Genomic DNA, 21,291 nt, shown 5'->3' with positions numbered 1-21,291 from the left:
TTGTAATTGTACAATGGTGGTATTTACATGCTACTGTCATGCATCTCCTTCAAAATAGTCCCCTTCTGAACTAAAATAGCGACTCCAACGATGTTTCTAATTTTGGAAACCTTCCTGGAAATTTTTTTCCTGAAGTGTGTTAAGGACGCTCTACGAGTTTGCCTGTATGTCTTCAGTCGAGTGAAATCGCTTCCCTTTCAGTGAAACTTTCAGTTTAGGAAACAAGAAGAAGTTCGCAGAGGCCAAATCAGGGGAATAAGACGGTTGTGAAAGCACAGGAATTTTGAATTTGGTCAAATATTCAACGTTGGAGAAGGCACGATGAGCCGGAGCATTGTCATGGTGTAGCATCCAACTCCTGTCTTTCCACAATGAAGACCTTTTGTTCCACACCTTTTCGTGCAAACTCTCAGGGACATATTTATAGTATTCCTGGTTAATTGTCTTTCTTTCAGTGGTAAATTCATGATGCACATTACCTGTAGAATCGAAAAAAGTCACCAACATTATCTCCACATTCGCCGACTTTGCCATGCTTTTTTGGTTGTGGTGAACCATAAGTCTTCCACTGCGAAGACGGCACTTTGGTTTCAGGATCATATGCATATATCCACGATTCGTCACCTGTAATTATCCTATTTAACAAATCTGGGTCATTTTTAGTCCGATTAATCAGTTCTTGGCATACTTCAAGTCGGTATTTTCTCTTGTCACTTGACAAGACTTTTGGAATGAATTTTGCGGACACTCGATGCTTGTTCAGATCTTAAGTTAAAATTTACTGAAGTGCATAGAAACTGAAGATAAGTTCATCAGCCATCTCCCTAATTCTTAAGTCTATGATCAGAGCTCACGAAGTCGCGAACTTTCACAATATTTTCAGTCGTTTTTGAAGTGAAAGGATGGCTGGACCGTGGTTCATCTTCAAATGATTCGTGGCCATTTTTAAATCTGTTGAACCAGACAAAAACATTTGACTGGCTCATACAATTATCTCCAAAAGCTGTTTCTAATAGTTCGTAAATCTCAGAAGCTAAGTTCCCAATTTTAAAACAAAATTTCATACAAAATCGTTGCTCCGTTTTTACGTCCATTTCACGCAGACAGAATCCAGCGACAAGCCCTAACAGACCCGCACTCAACCAGCTGCCGCAAAGAACTGAATAAAGGAAACGGATTTTTCTGTCAGAGGGCGTTCAAGGACGAGGCAATGACACACTCATCACCCTCCGTGTACCTGCCCGCCAAACTAGTAAGCAGTAGCAGATCCGTTCTTCAATCACACCTCATATAATTGATTTATCGAACCCATTGTCTCTTTTATGTTAGTCTTTAATATATTGTACAGCTTGGAGATACCACAACTCCGTCTCACAATAGTAGATCACAAGTGCAAGAAACTTGTTTCTGTGACGCTTGTACATTACTCAGATTTCTGCTCTGTACGTAGCAATGTTTTCACCATTTGAGTCCGCAGCTCGTGGTCGTGCGGTAGCGTTCTCGCTTCCCGCGCCCCGGCTGCCGGGTTCGATTCCCGACGGGGTCAGGGATTTTCTCTGCCTCGTGATGACTGGCTGTTGTCCTTAGGTTAGTTAGGTTTAAGTAGTTCTAAGTTGTAGGGGACTGATGACCACAGATGTTAAGTCCGATAGTGCTCAGAGCCATTTGAACCATTTCACCATTTTAACGATCTAACATCTGTTCGGAGCTTTGTTATTTTTTATTCCATTGGACCGAGATCAATTTTCGTACAGCCCTCCTGTCAGCTCTATTTTATTATTTCTGTCATCTGTCTTACCTTTCTCATTTGTTGACATGATAATGACAAAGAATTAAATCCGCTGATCTTACTGGCTCCAACCTCCGGATCCTCTTTGGTATTGTCATTCGGTCTTGTACTTGTCTTGTACTCATTATCCTGGTCCCTGCTACGATGATCTGGTCATCATCGAAGAGAAGTGTGTACAAGATTTTAACACCCACAGGGACTTCCATGTCTCCACATTTGTTCCTCCTGGCTTTTAAGTGTTTGTTCCACAAAGATTTTAAATAGAGTTGGTGCTATGACACACCCTTGCATAGCCCTTTTGCATCAGAATTCAGGTGACAGTGAATTTCCTACTTTGATGGCGCTCACCCAGGTCGTATAGAACTGTTGAATTGCTTTGATGTAAATACATGGCACGCCATATTCTTCATACTTGCCCTGAGATTGTTTTGAGGTACCGTGTGATAGGCCTCTTGCAGATCCACGACGACTAAATGAGTCCATCCCTTTGTCAGTTCTCCTCTCTATTAGATTCCCTTATGTAAATATTCCATCAGTACATGAGGGCCCTGTCTAAAACTATTCTGTTCTTTAGAAATTGTAGTCCCCATTTGCATTCCTTCTTTTAAAATTCTCCCATATAATCGCGCTCCTGATGCGTCTTTTGGATTATCTAGAACGTGCAATCTGTTGTTGTGCGGTCTCCAAATACAATTTCTATGTGAAGTTAAGCACTGAACTTTAAAGTGTAATTTGCTGTCATGATTTCGAGCTTCATTGAAAGACGTGTCAAATGTTACTGTAATCTAACTTACTTTTTGCTCTCAGATAAAACTAATATACAAAAGGAAGACGTTTTCTAATGTTGTGAAAATTGTATTTGCTTCGCCACAAAATGGCTTTCGGCATCTCTTCACCTGAAGATGACCTGGGATGTAAATGTAATTTTTCAGAACACTATGAAGTTTTTTTTCCTTTTTAATATTATCATTTCTGCCAAGCAGCAACGGAAAAATTTGTTAAAGTTTTAGACAAAACATTTAACAAAACATTTGACCGATTTTTTCCACAATTTTGTTCACAAACGTCTCGATATTGGACAGAGAAGGGAAAGTTCAGCGAATGCTGAAGAGTAAAAGAAAATATGAGCTAAATTCGTGAAATTCATAAAATACCAGATTTTAGTATAATTGTTATCGAATAAGTACTGGAAGGAAAATAATTACTTACTTTGTAATATTAGGAAGTAGGCCTATTCTCAAAAATGAATGGCTCAATGTATATTTTCATAGAGACGAAATATAAAACCTAGATTCCTTCCCATTTTTTTCTTAATTGCTAGTAGAAATCTCAGTTCGACATATTCGACGTTTCAAAAAAAAAAAAAAAGAAAAACCATCCTGGTGATCAGCGAACGTGTGTGGGCTTAGATACGCGTGGGGCAGGGAATTAAAATGTAGCCACTATAAATAGTAATATTAGAGTGAGACCGCCAGTTAGACAGTGCAGATCTTCACAAATCTAAGAAATTAAAAAGTACTCCTGTTTTGCAATATTCAGTAACCTGTCTCTCCACGTTGTTCATTGAAAACTGTTCAGTTCCTCGTTGGAATGCTATCGACAAGCTGGTCGAGACGATGCTGTTCAAGATCGACGAAACGTTTTCGTTCCTAACATTTCGTCCGAAGTTGCGCTAGACATCGTCTGACGTGCTACTGTTTCTGCAGAATTTTACCAACATAGCGCCAGCAGAACCTCGGGTACCTCGGAGGGTGTCTAGCGCACCTCTGGACGATACGTTAGCAACGAAAAAGTTTCATTGACCAAGACGGGTGGTTTTGTTAGTAGCTATGACATTCGATTGTGAAAGTTTTCACTGCTCAATCAGAGGTAAAAAGATAGTCCAATGACAGAACATTACGCATGCTTCGGTTCAGAAGTGCCAGTGTTCAGAACTCTAGCGGTCTGTGGAGCTTCAGTTTGGTGTTTACATCGTAAAACAGAAGAAATATAACAGTTAAGATACAGTATATGTCGAGATTCATTGCAGTGTAACTTACAGTATCATTTCCTTTGAAAATCATTGTTCGAAACATAAGACCTCCACATTTATTTCAATCGCCGAATGGAGTCGGCACGCCAGCTCTGCGTGTTCGGTCAGAGGGTTAGTGCCCTCTGTAATAAAAAAATAATAAATAAATAAATAAACTGAGGGCATGGATCAACGATGCATTTGAACGGGTGTTATGGAACGTCAGCAACGAACAATAGGAACTAAACTGAGATAAAATGGATTAGCTGAATGTTTACGAACGTAAAGGATGAGCATTCGAATCTAAGTGGTGTCAGTTGTCATTTTCTTATTTGGACCAGTGCAGGTAATATTTTAATCCTTAATTTGCTACAATTGTGCAGTTGTAGGCTTTTCTAGATTTCAAATTCTTTCAAAAGATTCAATTTTTTACTAACCTAATCTTTAAACAAAAGACAAATGATCATATTGAAAATGGATGGATTTATTTGTAATTACTTCGACCGCCACCTGTCGTCTAGTTTCCAGCTGAGATAAGTTTATCAACATATTGGCATATTTCTCTAAGTCCTTACGCGCGGTTTACACGAGCGAGAGAATGTGTCTTCCAGTATATGTTGTTTCCAGTTTAATATTCGTTCTTTAACTACGGTAGGCCTATTCGACCATTACGCAAAAAAAAGTCAGTTGCTCCTTGGTACCGTGTCAGGTTCCTGTCATGGTAGCTGTAATACGTGTCAAATCATAACTCACCACAGCCTTGTTTATAATAGCGTCGCAAATATTTCGTGCTTTAGTCAGTAGCTCCTTGGTAGCGTCTCAGGTTCCTGTCATGGTAGCTGTAATATGTGTCAAATCATAACTCACCACAGCCTTGTTTATAATAGCGTCGCAAATGTTTCGTGCTTTATTTGTTTTTTTATTAAATTGTATTTTCTTTTTCTTACTTTTTCCAATATGATCTTCACTAAATACCTAACCATGGTTCGTGAATTTGAAGTATAAATATAATCTTCCCTTGGAAGGTAATATTTGTCTGACCTCCCATGACAAACGTAATCATCCTTGGATGGCGATACTCATCTGACCTCCGATAAAAATAAAAATAATATTCCGTAGAGGATGATCATCTGACCCCCTATAAAAGACTAATAATCTCCCTTGGAGGGTGAGACGCACCTGACCTCCCAAAAAAATACAAGTAATGTAGTAGAAAATAGATTTGTATTTTGAAATTTATATTGTTGGCCTAGTAACTATATAGACCTTTTACAAAAAAAGGAAATAAAATAAAATGAAGAGTACGCTGCATATAGTTTCAGTATTCTGTCTGCATACCGTCAGCATCAAGAACAGATTGGATCCTTTGAGGCACAGAATTTACAAGTCTACGAGAAAAGTCCTCATCCGTGGCAGTTCTCTCGCATGAGGAGTGAACCAAACCCAATAAGGCATTTACAGTGCCCGGAGTAGGGTGTGGCCAACTAAATGGTTCAAATGGCTTTGAGCCCTATGGGACTTAACTGCTATGGTCATCAGTCCCCTAGAACTTAGAACTACTTAAACCTAACTAACCTAAGGACATCACACACGTCCATGCCCGAGGCAGGATTCGAACCTGCGACCGTAGCGGTCGCGCGGCTCCGGACTGTAGCGCCTAGAACCGTGTGGCCAACTGTCCCCCGCAGAATCTTCTTAAGCTGAGCCCATACGTGCGCTATGGGATTGAGATCAGGTGACCTTCGAGGCCACGGAAGGCACAGAATAACACTCTCCCTTCTTTGAAACCAACCCTGAGTCGTAATGCTAGTATGACATGGATGATTATCATGTAGGTAAGTGAGTCGTTCTTCGGGGTACCAAAGTCGAGCTTCATCTTGTCTCCGTGTAGAGATTCGTGGTCTTACAGGTATTGGGCGACTCGCTACCTCACCATTATCTCTAAATCGTCTAACCCATCTCCTTGCTGTGGAAGCATCAACACTATAACGACGTTCTGCCTCAGATGCACTGACTCCGTTTTCTAAGTGAGAAAACATTCACGTCAGCCATTTCGAAGCAAATGTATGATGGACGCCAGTCAGCTAATACGTTTCTCTTAGCTGAAATCAGATACATCCAATTTCAATATTTTTAGTATCACCATTTTGTCTGTTTAAAGATTAAACTACTATGAAATGGAATCTTTTGAAAGATTCTTCCTTAATATGGCTATTAGCCGAAATTGGCGTATACTTGCCTTTTAAAGAATTGCCGTTGCTGATCTCAAATATTATTTGGGCCTTTAGCCGAGAAGATATTTTAATTTTACTTAAGTAAAGCCTTCAGCCGTTTCTCTGAATCCTTGTGTTTTAAAAGGAATTATTTAAACCTTATTGTTGAGAAGTTACTTGGGCCCTCAGCCGTGAACTGATGCTCTTTGCTTTAAAGAGAAAACTGTGCATTGTGTTTTCGAGAAATAATGTTCTGTGTTCTTGTGTAACTAACAGTAACTAATCCTGGCCATTTCCACAACCTGATCCGCTCTGTTCTGCGAAAGCAGATTTCAGAATGACTTTGCTAACCAAACCAGGACTCAGTTAAGTCCTTGAATGAATATCCATAACACATTTATGAATATCCATACAACAGAAATGTCTCTCCTATGACGTTCTTTGTGATATACCTATACGACTAACCCTAGAGCTTTGGTAGGTAACGGCGTGAAGGCCCGAGACGTTACAGACCCGTTGATGCCTGCGTGTGACGGCTGACGGGCTGCTGGTGCAGACCAGGATGAACTGCGCCAGGTCTGCGTGGAGCGCTGACACGAAACTGATGGTACTTCCTGCTTCAGGTGCTGAGACTAAATGGCTGATGCGGCTGGACGGAACTTCTAGTGCTGCCGACTTGAGGCGTAGGGGATAACTGTCTTTCAACGGTCCGTCGGTAATGTAACTCCTTAGTAAACAGCCCAGACCATTGAAGGAAAATGTCCCTGTTTTGATGAGAGCCATCTACCCACGTCCTCCTGTCGTTGTGGCCGAGCGGTTCTAGGCGCTTCGGTCCGGAACCGCGCCACTGCTACGGTCGCAGTTTCGAATCCTGCCTCGGGAATGGATGCGAGTGATGTCCTTAGGTTTGTTAGGTTTAAGTAGTTCTAAGTTCTAGGGGACTGATGACCTCAGATGTTAAGTCGCATAGTGCTCAGAACCATTTGAGCCTCCTGGCGGGGCGGCTGCCCGCACGGTCTGCCTGGTGTGCAGAGAAATAGATTACCAGGCGGATACAACAGTGTGATGCTACTCCAGCCTGTCCTACTCAGCGACAGCGGTTCTCCAGAGATGGATGTTGAGTAGGTCTCTTGTAAGAGGTCCATGATTAAGGGATTTGTTGTTAGTGCACTCGAGCAGATGTAATTTCGATGGATTGCTCACGCGCTGCCTGCGATATGTAAGTTATAAGAGAATCTCAGACCAAAGAGCAGTGTTGACTGCAGTAGGAACTGTGTGTTAGTAGCAGTAAGTAGTAGCTAGCAGTCTGGTGTATCGTGTTGGCTGGGCCGGTCGTGGTGGAGCGATGGCGGAGCCTGAGCGTTGTAGCATAAGGTAAAAGCAGCCTCGCGCATATGTAGTATTGTTATATCAAGTTCCATGTAAATGTTTTAAAAAATCTCTTAATGATAATCTTTCTCATAATAAGCAAATTTTGACAACCATTCATTTCAATTTAAAGAATTTACTAATTTTTCCAATCCATGGTCATCCCGATTATTGCAAAGAAAAATCAGTTGTTTTTTTATACATGACAAATCTATCGGCCAGCATTGTACTCGGCTGTGCCAGAAAAATTTGTTATAGGAGCAGATATATATGCGTTATCCGGCGACCTTATTGAGGTAAGAATTTTCTGTTTATACAGAATGATCTTTCAGGGTCATGACGCAGAACTGCTGAGGTCTAAAATTTACCAGTTTAAATTCACAATCATTGAAAGGTTGTAAGTCAGTCACATTTTTATTATTGAGAGATTAGTCATTTTATTATTGATAGGTTACGCAATTTTTCTGTTGGTAGGTTCACTGAATGTGAACGACATAATTATATTTTTCACTGTTGGGAGGTTTAGGAATTTTTCTGTTGAGAGGTTACACTAAATGTGAATATTATTTATATTATTTTATTTTGTGGGGAGGTTACACTTGTCGACAACCGGCCAGGATCGTATTTTTGTGAATTTCTGAGAAGTAGTCAGTTATATATCTGCTCTTATTTACACTACTGTTAAAGATAGTTTGCATCTGGCGCTAAGCATTTACTAACTTGTCACTCTTTCTTTCACAGATCATCGGCAATTTATTGCTCTTTGTTGTAACTGTATTTGTTCCATTTTTGCTTTGTCTTTGTTTAATTTTGTGCTTAACTTTGAGTTGTGAAAATGCCGCGAAAAACTGCTAACAGTACATCGCGATACGTAATGAGTGAAAAAGCCGACTTGAATAATTTGACTGATAATACTAGCGACACTCAGTGTCTTGATGATAATCCTCCAGTTACAGACAATCAGTCCGTACCGACCACCAGTAATGATTCTAATCCTAATGATGAGTAAACAAATTCAATTATGTCCACTGTAAATTTAACGACAATTGATGACGCGGCACGTTCCGTTACAATGAACGCTGCCCAATTTGACACACCTGATTTGCAAAATTTACACAGTGAACAGATAAATGTTTCTAAAGAAAATGAACAATGTAGTCAAAATACGTCAGATTTATTTGATTCCGATGTAGTGGCCAACAGTGCACATCCGATTAGCAAACCTTTTCGTGAAACAGACAATGATCAAACGGTTACACAAAACGTGACACATGCAGATACACAATCACACAGCACAGAAAATAGAGTCGCTAATTTTGGGTTGGATCAAGTTATGGCATTATAACTACAACTCAATGAAAAATATGACAACAATTTCAAACAACTTAATGAAAATCTCAAACAGTGGAATGAAAAATTAGACAACAATTTCAAACAACTTAATGAAAAACAAGACAACAATTATAACCCACTTAATGAAAATTTCAAGCAGTCGAATTAAAAACACAACCTTAATGAACATAACAAACAACTTAGTGAACAGATTACAGCCGTTGCCGTGCAACGTCATGGTACTAAAGAACAATTGCGTGAGGAAATTAAGGCTTGTGCTAGGAACAGTAGTGAAGAAATTAGATCTGTTGCACAAGAATTAAGTAGTACACATGTAGCCACAACGAAATTACTTAGAGATGAAAGTAGTGCAGTCACTAAACAATGTTCTGAAAACGCAACACAGTTACGCGACGAGTTTAAATTTATGTCAGTAGAACTTTCACGCACACTGGATGCGAAAGTCGATAAGAAATTTGAACAACAGAACAGCCAAATTGACGAACGTTTTAAAGTGACAGAGATGAAAAATGTTGCAGTCTCTAACACGTCACAGCATACGCCACTTTCCAAACATTTGTCACACTCACACAGTCAGTGTAACTTAGGTAATTTACAGAGAGTACGTGACTTGGATTCCGGGCAGACACAGACAAACGGATTATGATACAATCCTGAACCTGTTCAGATATTCGGATACGATAATTTTGATTACAAGCACTCTCTATCCGTAAGAAAATTTAAGGTATTTAAGAATTACAGAACACAGATACACTCTTTGGACTGGATACAACAATTTGCTTTTGAATTTTCACTGGCATTGCCTGTAACGCAGAAAACTAAAATTTATTTGCAGCTCGTAAGTGACCTCAGGGGATTCATACTCTTCGATGAATATGTGCCATAGCGTCCACAGGGCCCCGAGCCGTAGTAGTGCTATTTCATCTTTAGTTTTCCGCACTGCTGCCTTCTCTTTTACTATCCTTTATATCTATCAAAACAACTCTTCAATTATCGATCTATCTAGGATTAGAAATGAGTAAAGAAAACCTGATACGACAAGTTTTACCTGAAAGTGACAGTTACCATTACACGCTCCAGAAATGACAACCACGAGAACTTTAATAACAGACAAAATTGTAATTATCAGTATCGTCAAAATTATCAGCAACAGGAAACACATTTTGGTAACAATAGAGATTTTTCCCCAAAACGGCAACAAAATCAGCCGGTTAGCATAGCTAACCAACAATGTAATGTGCAAGGTCAACCAAGCTTTAATGTTTCGCCGCCTACACGTATAGCGTCGGCTCCACCAAATAGTAACGCACCGCAACAAGGAAATCAGTACGTACAGAAAACACATCATTTCAACTCCTATTGCAACACGCCGTATAGCAATGATTATCATGACAGACGTAAAAGTAATGAGCACAATTTTCAGCGTAACAGTCGATCTTACCAGCAGCAGAATCATCCACATCAACAGATTATTATGAATGAACCAGACAGTCGGTATCATCCCGAACCTAATACGTCAGAAAGAACTGTACAAATAGTGGAAATGCCACAGCATCCTCCCTCAAATAACAGCACGTCAGAAAGAATTTGATTAGATACAGTACAGACTGAATCTTTCAGCAACGTAAGCAATACTTTTGACACAGACTCTTGTTCACGAAAATGTTATTACTTTTGACGACATCCGAGACACTCTTTTGCATGAAAAGCCAGTTATTCAAAAAACTATTTCCCACCCTGTCATTGAAGTAAAGATCGGATCATCCACATTTTCAGCAGTAATCGATTCTGGATCACCTATGTCAGTTATAAATGAAGAAACCTTCAACGAATGCAACAAAGAGAGTATTTATCCTACGTTACCATTAGGTAAAACTAAAGTAAAAGGAGCAGTATCTGGTAAAGGAGTAGATGTAAAATTACAGACACACCTATCATTTTGCATTGCAGGTCATACGTTCCACTCAAATTTTTGGATTGTTCCCTTATTGACAACAGACGTTATTTTGGGTATGAGTTTTTTGGTACAACACGACACAGTTATTGACTTTCAAAATTCCTATTTAATGTTAAAGGATGAAAATGTACAACTGGCATTAGAATTTCAGCACGCTTTATCTGCAGACGAACAAGCAATTAATCGAACAGAGGTCATTTCGACATCGCGTAACATAGACTGTCATTCCACATTGTTCACAGATACGTTCGTACACAACTACAGTTCACCAGACGAAGCCGACTATGACGTTATGCAGATGATTTCTGAGAAAGTAAAGCAAAGCAGTGCAAATACAGACGACGAACGTACAGAGCTACGCAATATTCTTATACAGCAAGCTCCAGTTTTTGACAACGTCCCTGGTACCATGTGCGGCTTCATGTATGAATTTCAAGTTAAACAGCACGACACATTTAAAGCCAAACATTATCCCATTCCGTATATTCACGGAGATCAAGTTAAGAAAGAATTACAAGCTATGCTAGACCAAGGAATTATTGAACCGGCAGTTAGTCTGTACATAAACCCGCTCCATATTGTTAAGAAAAAGGATGGATCAACGACATTATTATTAATGAAACAGATCGCCCACAGACACTAGAAGAACTTTTACAGAAATTTCGTGGTACTGCTATTTATTCCACGTTAGATTTGAAATCGGGATTTTGGCAAATTCGACTCCATCCGAATTGCAGAAAGTACACAGCATTTCTCTGTTTTGGTGACTGTTATCAATTTTGCAAATTACCGTTCGGTTTAACAATTTCTTCAGCAGCATTTATTCGCGGTTTGAATAGTATACTTTCGACAGAACTTAAAGACAGAATCACAACATATGTAGACGACATTCTTATTGCAGAAGCTAACTGGTCTGAACACAATTTGATTCTGGAACAACTGTTGCAAACTTTTCGTGCACAAGGACTCACAGTAAATCTTAGCAAATCACACTTTGGCAAAACTTCTATAAGATTTCTTGGACATGTAATTTTTGCAGAAGGCATTGCGCCCGACCCGGAAAAACTTCAAGCTTTACGTGACATTACTGTTCCAACGACAAAGAAACAACTACGCAGCTTTCTGGGTTTAATTAACTTTTTCCGTAAATTTATTCATTACTCTGCTTTAGACACCTCTAGATTATGCCAATTGACGGGTAAAAACGCTATTTGGTCCTGGGATAGCCAAGCAAAGTCTGAGTTTGTTAATTTGAAACATATCTTGTTGAATGCACCACTTTTATCACACCCAGAGCCTACAAGAAATTTTTCCATTGCCACCGACAGTTCTAACACCGCTTTAGGCGTACACATTTTTCAGGAAATTGAAGAAGACGGTACTACAGTAATTAAAAACATCGCTTTTGCAAGTCGAATTCTGTCACCTGCTGAACGCAATTATTCTGTTACAGAACTTGAAACATTATGTGTTGTATGGGCATTTACCAGATTTAGGCATTTTCTGTATGGAAGACACACTACCGTTTACACAGATCATAGAACTATAGAGTTTTTACTTTCCGCAAAATTTACACACGACAGGTTAAGCAGATGGAAACTTCATTTACAGGAATTTAATTTTACAATTGTTCACATTCCCGGTACACAAAATATTGTAGCAGACGCACTATACCGTTCTCTCAGCAACAATCAGCAAGACATCGGAACCAACTTCTGCCAAGCAAATTCTAGCGTCATGTATATTCAAGAAGTCGCATTTGAAAATTTCATTTCATCATCATTACGAGACATAACACAAGAGCAGAGCAAAGACAACGTGTGGAAAGAAATTAAACGCCTTTGGCAAGATAAGAATAATGTTACCATTAGAAACCATTATACTGTACGCAATAATATTGTGTTTCGCCGCTCTCACCCTGACAGCAACAACTGGTTATTATGTATTCCTGACGAGCTTATTAACAAATTAATTTGGTATACTCGTTGAAGTTACGCACATTACGGAGCCAGAAAATGTATTCTTATACTGAGACAGAACTGTTATTTTGCGAACATGGAGAAACGTATTCGACGAGTTTTAGCGTCATGTAAAATCTGCCAGAAAGCTAAATCAGACACGACTTCACATATTCCTCCGTTACATCCCATTGTACCTGTTAAATTGAGACACATGGCCGCTGTAGACGTTTTTGGGCCGATTCCGAGAACTAATAGAGGTTTTGCTACGTCTTTGTCGCTGTTGAACTCACTTCCAAATTTGTTACCTTCACTCCGTTGCGCAAAGCTACTGCTACATCTATTTCGAATGCATTTGTAAAACATTTTTTATTTCATGTAGGGCATGTATTGAAAGTAATTTCCGACAATGGACCACAATTTAGATTTGCGATATGGATACGTATGTTACGAGTTAGAAACATTTCTCCGATCTATATATCCAGGTATCACGGTTCTTCGAACCCTTCTGAACGGCTAATGAAAGAAATCGGTAAACTATGTGGAATATACTGCCATAAAAAACATATTGATTGGGATGCACACATACGCATTCCAGGATGTAATTAACTCCATACCAAATGAATCTGCTATGCTATCTCCAACTGTTATATTGAAAAATGTTGAACCACCTAACAAAATTAAAGAATTAGTATCTTTTCCTACATCTCGTCGACTACGCCAACATGAAATAATTGACATTGCACTCAACAACATCAAACGTGCCGCGGAGCGCCGGAGAAGACAGCAAAAACAGGTTTGTACACGCCCTGACTTTCACATTGGACAGAAGATATCAGTACGCACACATTATTTATCCAACAGAGGAAAAAGTAGATGCAGTAAATTGGAGCTTCTATACGCGGGTCCGTATAGAATTCTCAGCATTCTACACCCCAATGTAGTACATGTCGAAACTTCGAGAACCAGAAAAAGCAAAGGCAGTCACCATGTCTCCAATATTAAACCCTTTATTGAATGAACATACTTTATGATTTATCACACTGTAATGCCATTTCCTGATATATATATACCACTTATGCAATTATATTTATGTGACTACTTACTGATAATGATCGTATTTTTTTTCTTAGCAAGTGCTCGGCAAGGTAAGGTTAGCAGGTCGCTTTTCTTGTCGTTAGGCATCAGACCGTGCACATTTTCCATTTTTTGTGTATGTATGATTGTTTTCCTATCGAAAGTAGAGTTTTCCTCGGCATGCACTATGAAATCTTTAAGATGTAACAAACACCAGTTGACTTTGACGTTTTTCCTTATGATATCTCAATATCTTGACTATTCTACATTTTTTGCTACTACATTATGATACTGTGTATACATTTTTTTGCACTTGAAAACTGTCTATGTTTTTCACATAATACGTTTTCTGCCATCCTATGCTGTATGCTTAGTTATATCACGAGAAACAAGTTTTTATTTAATGGGTATATGAATTAAAGGCAAAATATTAATCCATATTCATCTTTTCAGAAAGCAATACCATGTAAAGGAAATAAATTATACAACCACAGTGGTTTACTATGAATGGAAATTTCACAACTGGAATGAAAGAAAGAATGTGCAATACCTTGTCATGAAGAGCAACTGGATCAGAATTAATAAGCATTAACAAGAATATACTGTACAAACTGTATGATAGCAGTCTTGACTAATTATTTTTCTTTTAGAATACGAGGCGATTTATGCAAGCTGTCAGACAGAACTACACATGTTAATTTTAGTGATGAAATATGCTAGAAGTAAGAAACTCTATACTATGAATAGTTGTATGAAGTCAATGGTTATATGAATATAAATAATGCAGTGTCTATTTTTTGCAGATGATAACAAATGATGATGAATAGTTGTATGAAGAATATGGTAATATGAGTAATTAAGTTTTTCTTTGCAGATGATGATAGTGATGAAGTTATGGTAATATGAATAATGAAGTTTTTCTTTGCAGATGATGATGATGATGATGAAGTTTATGTATTTACTGTTAGTTAAGAAATGCTATGTAGTTATTTAAGTATTTGTTGCAGTTCCTTTTGACAGTATGCCATATATCACATAGTATAATGACTGAATGTTTTGGGAAAGACAGCTAGAGTATATACATATTAAGTACACGTTTCATTACCTGTTAATTTGAAGTTTACTACTTTTCAGCATAATACACATTTTTTTCTTTCAGATCACTAATGCATTTTGTATTTTTTCCAGGAGAAGCTTCTCATCATACTAATATGCTATAAGCACTTAATTATTAAATCTGTTCTAGTACTTGCATTTTTATACCCAGTTGTGTTTATCATTCATGAATGTGATCACATATACTCTACTTGTTTCATAACCTTGCTACAGCTGACTCATGACGAATGACGTTAATAATCCTTATTTCCAGCAATAAGTCAAAAGCAAATATTTTCATGCCCCAGCAATTAATTATCGATCCCAACGCAATGCATTTCTAACACAAAAAATATTTTATTACCAGTGCCAACTATTACCAGTATACAACTAAATAATGGTACCAGTTTAGGATATATTTCTAGTCCTAAATATAATGCAATTTTTTCTGATGTATTGATTCCCTTATGTCTATGTATTATTGGACTACAGACCTTGAGTTTAGTTACAATGTTACATTTTAAATATGTCTGATGTCACTTGCATGATATCATATATAAACACTAACAGCTTGATGCTACACACAATAACTCTTTTTTTAAATGATGACTTCTGAGTAATACTGGATGATGTTTTGTAGTAATGCATAAATGCTATGCCAATGATTACTGTAATGAGATGACTTATGCATAAGTACTATGCCAATGATTACTGTAATGACATGACTAATGCATAAATGCTATGCCAATGATTACTGTAAAGAGATGACTTATGCATAAATACTATGCCAATGATTACTGTAATAAGATGACTAATACATAAATGCTATGCCAATGATTACTGTAATGAGATGACTTATGCATATATGCTATACCAATGATTACTGTAATGAGATGACTTATGCATGATGTTCTGTAACACTGCATAAATGAATGCCAATGATTACTGTAATGAGATGACTTATGCATAAATGCTATGCCAATAATTATTGTAATGAGATGACTTATGCATAAATGCTATGCCAATATTACTGTAGCGAGTTGACTTATGAATAATGTTCAGTAATACTCCATACATAGTACAGAAATGTTTAGTAACTAGCCAATGAGTGCCAATAATTATTCAAATCGGTTGATACACTAATGTAATTCTGAATGATGACTAGCATAAGACTAGTCCTTCACCTTCTGGCCTAATTACCACCAATTACTGCAATATTCATATGTCCTGTCCATCCTCATTATCATGGAGCACAATATTTGGTTTTTGCACTAATTCTCCGTTGATGTGGGAGTATGGATTCTACAAGAATGTGGTGTTGACATATCAAGCTGTCCACAACCTTGAACGATGGAGATGCTATTATGGTCCCACTGTTTGTGTACCTAATGTACTATCAAAATGATAACACACAATATTAATGCAACATTTCAGTGTCTTGGCTACACTGATTAATACTTCAGGAAGAGAACTTCAGAGTGTCTCACTTGGTGTTGTGCTTCTGTAGAAAGATATGGACTTTCAGTCCAGCTACGTGCAACCTACTGTGCTACAACCATGAGGCTATCCTTCCCATTCCTTTCCTAGTTCTTGTAAAATGGTAAAGACTTATACAGTGTATTTAAATTCTTGTTAATTGATAAAGACATGTACAGTGCATGTGCATTTCATTTCACTCCTTCATATGTCTAATTCATGTAAAAATGCTAAAAAGTTTTACAGTGTGTGTGTGCTTTATTTCATTTCTTAAGGTATTCAGTTCTTATAAAAAGAAATGCTGAAGACTTATACAGTGCGTGTGCACTTTATGTAATTTGTTAATATATTTTGTACTCATTTCGTACGCATTTTGTCATTTCTTAATATGTTCTAAACTCAGTGCATGTGCACTCTATTTCCTTTCTTAGTATGTTCTGCACTTATCAATAATGTTATATATATGTATATACTCTGTGACTGTAGACTTAGTAACTAAATAGATTATAGAAAAATTTGTTGCTCATGGCAATTCCAATTGTCTCACCATCACTGCCAAATTCCCTTCCCCCCCCCCCCTCCTAGTGGAGGGTTATGTAAGAGGTCCATGATTAAGGAATTTGTTGTTAGCGCACTCGAGCAGATGTTTCGATGGATTGCTCACGCGCTGCCTGCGATATGTAAGCTATAAGAGAATCTCAGACCAAAGAGCAGTGTTGATTGCAGTAGGAACTGTGTGTTAGTAGCAGCAAGTAGTAGCTAGCAGTCTGGTGTATCGTGTTGGCTGGGCCAGTCGTGGTGGAGCGATGGCGGAGCCTGAGTGTTGTAGCATAAGGTAAAAGCAGCCTCGCGCATATGTAGTATTGTTATATCAAGTTCCATGTAAATGTTTTTAAAAAGCTTTTAATAATAATCTTTCTCATAATAATTTTGACAATCATTCATTTCAATTTAAAGAATTTACTAATTTCTCCAATCCATGGTCATTCCGATTATTGCAAAGAAAAATCAGTTGTTTTTTTATACATGACAAATCTATCGGCCAGCATTGCACTCGGCTGTGCCAGAAAAATTTGTTATAGGAGCAGATATATATGCGTTATCGAGCGACCTTAGTGAGGTAAGAATTTTCTATTTATTCAGAACGATCTTTCAGGATCATGGCGCAGCACTGCTGAGGTCTAAAATTTACCAGTTTAAATTCACAGTCAATTATTGAAAGGTTAAAGTGAGTCACATTTTTATTATTGAGAGATTAGTCACATTTTATTATTGAAAGGTCAAAGTGAGTCACATTTTTATTATTGAGAGATTAGTCACATTTTATTATTGATAGGTTACGCAATTTTTCTGTTTGTAGGTTATACTGAATGTGAACGACATAATTATATTTTTTACTGTTGGGATGTTTAGGAATTTTTCTGTTGAGAGGTTACACTAAATGTGAATATTATTTATATTATTTTATTTTGTGGGGAGGTTACACTCTTATGCTACAGATCCGAAAGATGCTCAGTCCTTTCACGTCAGCAGCTGCATTCCATTTGGTTGATTTCTGACTCTTGGAGCAATGTCCTCACAAGATGGTTTCAGTGCACTGGTGCATTATCGTTTTCAAAGAGAAACCAATTGCCGAAACACTGAGTGCAGAGCTGTACAATAGCTTGAGAATCTCGTCCTGATTCTACAAAGTCCTCTCAAATTGCCGTCGACAGCACTGTGACGCTGTTGGCAGCTGTATGTGATACTGGATCAAAATATGAACCCACCTCCTCCTACTGAACCATGTAGCTGCATGCACTGGTATCTAGCCACTTTCACATTCTTCTATGATGGTCGACAACGCCAGAAGAATCCTGCAGTCATCGTTTAACCTCGACCTTTACTATCCTGACCATGTCCGCGTGTGCCTAATAGAAAAAATGAACTTTGACAAGGCAGTCGTTTGCGAAGAATAGCTACCGGTTAGTGGAGAGAATTGTACGACAATTTATTCAAAGTAATAAATTATTTCACTTTCTCTGCTCCCTGATTGTTTGCACATCGAATAGTGAGTGTGAAACAGCGCAATCACGCAAATTACGAAATTAAATAAATTAAATAATGTAGAGATAATTAACATGGTTGCCAGCTCAGCTGAGCAACACTACCTGAACGATAATGAGAACAGCACTGCTTTTGGACCTGTTGAACTTTACGAGTGACAAATGCGTTTCCAACAACACAACACGTTACAAAGTAATAATGGGAAATATTAGCGGTTTCTCTGGCTCGTTAATTGGGTCAAAACATAATAATTTAGAACAGTAATAAACTCTCGTAATTGAAAATGATGACCTGGAAGCAACTTTTGTTATTTCAATTATTATGCAAACTCACAGTAAAGTATGCACAGCGTTTCTGCAATTTTGCAAGCTAAACACGTTGAAATATTGTAACTAATTTGAATCCCACTGAAATGAATAAATAACCATTGACCCTCAACACATGAGCAACACCACAACGCGAACCTGTCCAACACAAGTTAACAGTTAGCATATAATGAAATGTGTATCAATTTGTGGTTTTAATTACAATGTTAATTTGCGAGATAAATAGTATTTAATATAAGTTAGTTTTATTTCAGTATACATTTTAGCAATCAACTTTGCCACTTATTGTTATAGACCAAAACAGATAACTTACTGAGGCTTCTTTGATAAATACTTTTAATTATGCCTTTAAATCAGTAAGGAGACAAATTCGCATTTTTATCGTTCCTTTGTAACGCTTATTTGCCTTTAAGCAACAACGCTGGGAAATTTAGAAACAGTCGAATGAAAACGACGCACATGAAAAAAGTAGGTGAACTATTTAGCATTTTAAAAATAATCGCATTAGATTTATCCCACTGTGACAAGACGGGCTATGCCTTCATGGAAAAATGTTTGGGGTTGCCTAAGGGGTCATGATTATACCCAAGCGCGCCCCTCTTCGTCCGAAGCAGATTAACGGCCTCGTAATGTTTCTTCAGAGCTCCAAAACTATGAAAATCGCATTTCTGCTGCGTAGCTGAAAAAATGTTGGCAACATGTTGGGACGCCCGCTGGGTACGATCATGTTTCCATGGGCACCACAAACATTTATCCAGGAAGTTACTGACCGTCGTGTCTTGCAGAGAGATAAATGTATCAGACTGTAAAACAAAGGTAAGAAAAAACGCACCATGCAGGAATTTTGCGTATGGGAAGGAAATCAGTTAATGTTATGATTACAATTATTTCAGAAAAATCGGACGATTTCCTCCAGGGAAACAGCTTGACAAACTGAACAAGTCAATAATACGTTGGTCCACCTTTGGCCCTCAAGCAAACAGTTGTTCGGTTTGACTCTAATTTATGGAGTTGATGGATGTCCTAAGGGATATTGTACCAAATTCTGTCCAATTGGCACGTTAGATTGTCAAAACACCGAGCTGTTAGTTCTTAATTGAGGAGAGAGGTTTCTGGTCAAGGTAGGGTTTCGCAAGCACAAAGACAAGCAGTTGAAACACGCCGTGTGCGGGCCGGCACTACCCTGCTGAAATGTAAGACTTGGATGGCTTGCCACGAAGGGATACAAAACGGAGCGTACAGTATCGTCGACGTATCGCTGCGCTGTAAGGCTGTCGCGTTCGACAACCAATGGGATCCTGCTATGAAATGAAATGTCAGCCCAGACTGTCGCTCATGGTGGTCGTATAGCGGGCGAAAGTCAGGTTGGTATCCCACAGCTGTCCATTGTGTTTCCAGACACGGGGGCTCACTTCGAAGTAGAACTCATCGCTGAAGACAGTTACACTCCAGTGTACGAGTTTACAGGCCGCAGACGTGTCTGGAAACCCTCGGACAGCGGTGGGATACAAACCCGACTGTCCCTGGCTATGTGGCCCGAGGCCTGTCAACGAGAAGTGATGCTCTGGGGTGCCATATATTTTCATAGCCAAACCTCTTTGGTTGTCATCCACGCCACCCTTGCAACGCAGCGGTTCGCCGCAGATATTTTACTCTTCGTGTTCTTGTACTTCATGACAAGCCATCCTGGGGTTAAGTTTCAGCAAGATAACGCCCGCGCGCAGACGGCGACAGTTTCTACTGATTGTGTTCGTGCTTACCAAACCCTACATTTCCCCTCCAAGTCGGCGGATCTCTCACAATTAAGATCATTTTTAGCATTACGGGCAAGGCCCTCCAACCGACCCAGGCTTTTGAGGGTCGAACGCACCAAATGCACTATATCCGCCAGGAGGGCATTCAACAACTCTGAAGTAATGACAAGCCGATTAATTGCTTACATAAGGGCCACAGGTGGACCAAAGCATTATTGACATGAAGGATGACAGCCAAAAACAGTTGCAGGATAAAATTTTTTTTATTAAAATTCTTGACCAAGGTTTCGGTACATATAAATGTACCTTCATCAGAAGTAAAACTTCTAAAAATTACATCATGCAATGGAGAATAATAAACTGTTTTTGGCTGTCATCCTTTATTGTGAAGAATTTTAACAGTTGCTGCCGCAGCCATGTTTAAAATCATGGATTATTGACATGCTCATTTTGTGAACTTCTTTGTCTTGAATAAATCATCCAGTTTTTCTGAAATTGCAATCATTTGTTTGTCTGTACATATAAATCACATCTACTAATTTCCGTCCGATTCGGACAACTGTTTCGTGGTACCTCGCTTGTTTTGTATATTGTGAAAAAGTTATGGCAATTATTTTTGTAATAATAGGCTGTTACCTTATTCTTTTCGTCTGTCTACTTTCTACGGTAACGTTGGATATTGAAGGAGTGAATTAAAATTTGTGCCACGGCCTGGATTCGAACCCGGGTCCTCTTGCTTGCTAGGCAGATATGTTGACCACTTTTTTTAAAAATTTTGTTTTGTTCGTTGTATCTGCTTGGGGCGGACGTCGCAAGACACCCGTTTCAGTTCGTTGCTGATCAATTAACTCAGTTTTTTTTTCTTTTA

The sequence above is a fragment of the Schistocerca cancellata genome, chromosome 1 (genome assembly GCF_023864275.1).
Source record: "Schistocerca cancellata isolate TAMUIC-IGC-003103 chromosome 1, iqSchCanc2.1, whole genome shotgun sequence".
NCBI lineage: Eukaryota > Metazoa > Arthropoda > Insecta > Orthoptera > Acrididae > Schistocerca > Schistocerca cancellata.
Note: the sequence above shows the minus strand (reverse complement) of the source record.